Source organism: Alligator sinensis, unplaced genomic scaffold (genome assembly GCF_000455745.1).
Source record: "Alligator sinensis unplaced genomic scaffold, ASM45574v1 scaffold1664_1, whole genome shotgun sequence".
Classification (NCBI taxonomy): domain Eukaryota; kingdom Metazoa; phylum Chordata; order Crocodylia; family Alligatoridae; genus Alligator; species Alligator sinensis.
The window spans coordinates 38,727-44,840 of NW_005843801.1; the positions used below are offsets into that span (position 1 = coordinate 38,727).

At 56.7% G+C, this 6,114-nt stretch overlaps 2 non-coding genes across 2 annotated transcripts; both read left to right on the top strand.

The window, feature by feature from the left end:
• The first annotated feature begins 5,006 nt into the window (after positions 1–5,006).
• On the top strand, positions 5,007–5,077 carry TRNAG-CCC. Its single transcript has one exon. It is a non-coding gene; the product is annotated as a tRNA-Gly (tRNA).
• A 149-nt stretch (positions 5,078–5,226) lies between these two features.
• On the top strand, positions 5,227–5,297 carry TRNAG-CCC. Its single transcript has one exon. It is a non-coding gene; the product is annotated as a tRNA-Gly (tRNA).
• Positions 5,298–6,114: the final 817 nt, after the last annotated feature.

Sequence of the window (6,114 nt, forward strand, 5' to 3'; positions counted from 1 at the left end):
CTGCTTCCCCTCCTGGCCCCCCCCCCCGGCGCCTCGCCCGCCCGCCCGCCCGCCCGGGGCCACACCCGGCCCCGGCCCCTGGGTGTGCCGGACACAGCGGGGCTCTCCCGGGCTGGGCTCCTATTCGCTGCTCCCTGCTGCGCCTTCATGTGCAAACCAGCCCGCTGTCATCCTGATGGCCCTTCCCCGGGGCTGAGTTCCCCCACCCGCCCCCTCCCCTTCCCTTCCCTTCCCTTCCCCTCTTGCTTCCTTAACCCATGCTTTCCCCCGGTGACAGAGGGTACAAGAAAGGGAAACTGAGGCAGGGAACGTGCATGTGCAAACTGCACAATTAAGCCGGCAGGTATGATGAAGAACCCCTCTTGTGGTCACAGCCCCAGGGCCCATGGGGTTTCCTGGCTCTGCTTGGCACAGCCTTGCCCACATCCTCCCTGAGCCCAGGCACAGCTCACTCCCACCCCACAGTACGCAGCCCCCTGGCCCTGCTGTTACCCCTCACTCCCGACCTGCAACCCCCTGGCACTGCCAGTGCCCTGTCCCCCCAACCCACAGTCCCCCACTGCCCTGTGCCCCTCACTTCCAAGCCACAGCTCCCTACCCTCACTCCTGACCCACAGTATTTTGCCTCCCTGGGCTATGCTGGGACCCTCAGTCCCAACCCACAGCCCCCAGGGATGGCCCTGCTGTTACCCCTGACTCCTGAATCATAGACCCCCAGCCCTGCCAAAGGAGCCCCCCAGCTGCCCCTGTCCCAACCAGACCGGTGTGCGGTGGGACTCCGATCCGTGGCGTGGTGATGTTTCCCTAGGTTCAGGGGTGTGAGACAAGCCTGCTGGCCCTGCGCCCGGGGGCTGGGAGACCGCCCCAGCCTGTTTTGGGGAAATGCCTGTGCTCTTGGGAGGTGGCACCTGTGGCCAGGGTGGGATGGGGCAGAGCTAGGGGTCAGTGCTCCATGGTGCAGGCCCTGGTGGTTTTGTGGCCAGGACGTGGTGCTTTCACTCCTGTGGCCTGGGTTTGTTTCCTGCCTAGGCAAGGCGGCTTCTGATCCTCACCCCTGTACTCCCCAGGCGTCCTATGCCACAGAAAGGCAAGAGGTCTCCCACGCAAACACAGCCAGGGTCAGCTTTCCTTGCCATCCTCAGGCTGCCAGTGCTTGCTGCCTTCGAGACAGCCCCAAAGTTGGGCTCTTTGTTCCCTCTCCCCAATGTTGTTCCCCTCTGAGTGTGCACGCCTGTAGCTCAGACTTGGGAGTGGTTTGGCTGATGGCAGACATGCCGGGGCTCTGGCACTTGGCCTGCAAGCAATCCCTGCACCGAGACCTCCAGCCCGAGCCCAGGGTCTAGCAGTGGAAGGGGTGCGCCTCTTGTCCGGCTTCAAGCCCTGCCCCTATCTTGGGACCAGAAGTTCAGCCCCAGACCCCTGACCGTTACCACCACCAGCTCCAGCCCTTAGCCCAGAGGAGCTCCCTTTGGCTGGGTCTGCTCTGGCCTCAGCCCACCCTTCCCGGATGGTCTAGCCATGGTTAGGGTGCAGTGTGCTCATTGCTGTGACCTGGGTTTGATCCACAGACAAGGAAGCCCATTTCCTTTTCCTTCTCTTTCTCTCCTGTGCCTTCGCCACGAGGCACTTTCTCCCCTTCTCACAGGGAGGCAGAGCTGTTTTCCCCTCCAGCATGCGCAGGTGCTGTTCATCACGTTCCCTTGCTGACTCCTGCGACAGCTCTAGCAAGGCCGAGCAGGGAAACGCAAGGCCAGAGGCCAGGGGGACGTGTAAAATGGGGAGAAGAAAACAGAACAAGTAAAACCGTGTTTGTGAAACTGGCACCTTTGACATGAGCGGCCAGTGCAATATTCACTGCGGTCCAGCGAGCGAGGCACCCAAGGCTCCCACTCGCCTCCCCACTTCGTTCCTGCAGGGTCGTTCTAGGAGCCTTCCTCAGCTCCACACCGCACTGGGTGACGGGAATGGGTTGTGGGAGGCGTTGTCATTTTACACCCCGGCGGTGTCTGGCACAGGGGAACAGTCCCGCTGTCTCTCCCAGGATGCGGGATGCCGCCAGGAAAGCCGGAGACAGGAAGCTGCAGACCACCGTCGTGCACTTGGCCATCTTTCAGGGCACCCGCGCAAAGGGCCGCACAGGACAGGGTCTCTCCCACCTGCGAGCGTGTCCCTGGCCAGCCCTGCCCCTCGCTGGCTCTTGGCAGCGTCCCAAACTGCCTTCCTGAGCATGATGAGGTGGCTCCCCTCTACAGCCAGCTCGGAGGGCAGGGAGAAGCTTGAATCCATCTTGAATCTGGACGGGTGTCTCTACTTCTGGGACTCAAAGCGGCCCAAGGCATTGTCAGACTCCCACTTGGTGCTGTTAACATTATAGACATTGGATTTATGATGCATTATAACCTGCCTGACCGCTGGCTCCCCAGGTACCTCTCCACTATCTAGTAGCTACATTAATTCCCTTTGTTTCCACTCTCCACCCCCACCCGCTCTCTCTCCTCAGTTTACACCTTCACTGATCAGCTCTCTTGCATGCGCATGGCTTCTTTACTACTTATTCCACCCAGGAAGAGCAGAAAGCAACTGGGGATGCTTCCTCAGCCTGATGAGGCACATTTATACCTAAAAGCTTGCAAAGAAGTTGTCCACCTATTTGAGTTGGTCTTATAAAAGAAATCAGATTTACCCAAGGGACCTTGTCATTCTTCGGCTGGCATTCAGGCTCCCTCACTCACCCTGTGCGCTGACTTACAAGATCTAATCTTTTCTGGGTGGTTTCCGAGGAATTCATGACCTACATCTATGGAAGGGAAGCTAAAGACAGGAGGAGGGTGCCAGAGCTTAGACGGGGGAGAGGAACAGCATGGGGTAGGAATCAAACCCAGGACAAATTTTTAAAGCACAGCTTTGCTTACCCCTAAAAAACCCACAAAGTCTGGGGCTTGTGGTTACTGCTTAAGGGCAAGGGAAGGAGCTGCACACGTCCCCTTTCCTCCCCTTCTGTGGATGGCTAGAGGACTCTTTCTGAAGCCTTGCCCAGTCAGAGGAGTGGGTTTGTTCAGACTGCCTCACCCGTCTGAGGAGCTCTTCCCCACGGACACTCGGGGAGTCTTGGGGACCGGCTGCCCTGGGCAGGTGGCCTCTGGCAAGGCTTCTCCATGGAGCTCTGAGGTTATTCTTGTACTGGTTCTGTGGTGTAACGGTCAGCACCCTGGGCTCTGAATCCAGTAATCTGAGTTTAAGTCTCAGCAGAGCTTCTAGCTTGTTCTTCTTGCAGCGCCAGCTCTTTTGTAGAGAGGTGGCTTGGCTTAGCACTCTGCTGAATTTCCATCTCCTTTCCTCTTCCCCACATTTGCAGGGGTGTGCAAAATACAGCCTATGGCTTGCATCTGGCCCACAGCATGATGCTTTCCAGCCCACAGACCGGGGGCAGTCCAAGCGGTGGCACATGCAGCCAGCCCCACCACCCCGAGCACACAGCGGGTCAGTTTCCCCTTGCCCCACTGGCAGCAACACTGAGCATCAGCAGCCAGATGCTGCTCCTCACCTGCCATGGCCCCATCACATCCCCTGGCCTGCCTGCTGGGTCCTCAGCCAGGCCCCATGGGATCCCGCCAGTCCGCCCGTTCTGCCTGGCATCCCCAGCAGTGGGCTTGAGATGGACACATCCGGGTCAGATAGCATTAATTGCCCCTTCCCACCCTTCCACACATCCAAGCCAGGTCAGCACCCCATCCTACCCTGCCACATCCAAATGGATCAACTCCACCAGCTCTGATTAGCAGGTGATACACATGCATATTTGTGTCACTGGTGTGCCACGGGTGCACGAGTGTGTAGCACTGATTGTGTGACAAGTGTGTTGTAACAACGGTGGAAGGAAGCCCTGGGCCCTTGGAGCTGGGAACTCACGCTCTCCTCTCCCGCACTGAGGGGAGATGCTGAGAGGAGGCAAACTCCCCATGAAAGCTGTTCTGCTCTTGGCTCGCTCTCCTTCGCTCCATGATCATCTCCCTCCTCTCGCCCTGGGGCCAGGGAAGGATTCCTGCAAGAATCAAGACAGGAAAAGGAAAAGGAGCAGCCAAATGCCCGGCCTGTGGCACAGACACCAGACAGGCGGGGGTCTCTGCTATGTCCATCCAGCCCCTTCGCCGCCCACATCCCGGATGCTTTTAATCACGGCAGGATCCCCGCAGCACCCATCGCAGGGAAGGAGGGAGTCAGGTGGAGAGCAGGAGCTCAGGAAGGGATTTGGGGTCCTCGTGGCAGCAAAGACTAAGAAACAAACACACAAAAGGTAGCCCGATCACGTCCCCACGGTTATAGTGTTTCCTCTTGAACCATGTGTTTCTTGTTGTTTATCTATGTATCGCAAAATGTGTTACAGCTAAGTTTAGTTAAGTTTAAAGGAAACTGTTTTGAGGCCTTGTGAGCAGTAGCGCAGCTGAAATTAATTACATAAGGAAAACACGACGGCTTGTACTGCTATTGGTTAGTCATATGAGGAAAGTTCGCAGTGTGAAGATTGTGAGTGGCTGTGAGCCGACAGCATAGTTCAAAACTTATAAATGTGCTAGCGCATTCAAGAATCGACAGAAGTAATTGTGTGTTTGTTCAATCAATAAACCTTTCTTGCCTTTTTACTCCCTACCACTCTCTCAATCCCGAACCCTCCCGCTAGTGGCTAGGACACCCATCGCAGGGAAGGAGGGCATCACATGGAGAGCAGGAGCTCAGAAAGGGATTTGGGGTCCTCGTGGCAGCCAAGACTAAGAAACAAAGGCACAAAAGGTAGCCCAATCACTTCCCCAAGTCATAGTGTTTCCTCTTTTTTCTACTGCAGGCTGTTTCTTTCAGTTGTGGCCAGTGATGCTTGATCAGCTTTGGATCATGAGATTGAAGGTCACCCAAAACCTTGGGCTTGTTTGTCCTTGGAGTGAATCAGAATGGAGGGCAGGGTCACCTGTATGGTGCTTTTTCAGGACTTGGATACAATTATAAGCTATCTGGCATTGGTGGTTCAATGGTAGAATTCCTGCCTCCCATGCAGGAGACCTGGGTTCAATTCCCAGCCAATGCAGAGGCTCCTAGTCAGTGCTTTCTGTGCCATAACACCCTTATACTGTTCTTGACAGAGATATTTCTTGTTGGTAACTTGCACTGATTTCTTCACTTAAAAAAAAAAAAAAGATATCAGAAAAGACAGAATAAAGCAGTACACACTATCAAGCATTGGTGGTTCAATGGTAGAATTCCTGCCTCCCATGCAGGAGACCTGGGTTCAATTCCCAGCCAGTGCAGAGGCTGCAAGTGAAAACTTTGCAGGCTTTAACAACCTGATCTAGTCCTCCATAAAGGAACTTCTACTGCAGCATAGAGGTGGATCATCCAGATCATATTGGCTCTGGGATGTGTCTTTCAAAGCATGGCCTTGACTGTCTAGCACCCAGTGCTGCCTGTACCACAATGTCTGGGTCTGGGCCTGGCCCAGGCCAGCCTGGTGTCATGCATGAGCAGGCTGATTTTGCTCTCACCTGGGGTCCTGACATCACTAGCAGGGGCGGCACACCCTGGGGCGGGCTCTGTGGAGGTAGGACACGCAGAGCTCTGTGACCCCGGTAATGAGCCTGAAGTGCCGTCACCGCTCGTGCCCTCACTTGTTGTTTGTTGAGTTCTCAGCACTTCAGATCATGTCTCGCCGGGAGCTGTGTCCCGCTCACGCGGCAGCAGGCAGCCAGTCATCGCACGGAGCAGGGTTAAAACCCGCCCAGGACGAGCATTGCCCATCTCACATGGATACAGACACACTGACACACCGACCCATACACACGCGCGTGCACACACGCACACTGCAGGCGGGGACACGGCGCAGGCACCACGTGGCAGCTCCCGTCCCAAGCCCGGAGCAGATAAGGCCGGTCCTGGGGGGCAGCACGTGGGCGAGTCGGGCGCGGCGATCACCGACGGGGGGGCCAAGTGACCCTAATTACGACCCCCCCGCCCCCCGGCGAGCTGCGTGTCCTTCGCGCGCGATTTTAAACTAGCGCCACTTTTTTTCTCGTGAGTGTTGGCAGCACCGCCCCCCCTCCCTCCCCCCCGCGTGGGGTGTGTGTGCTT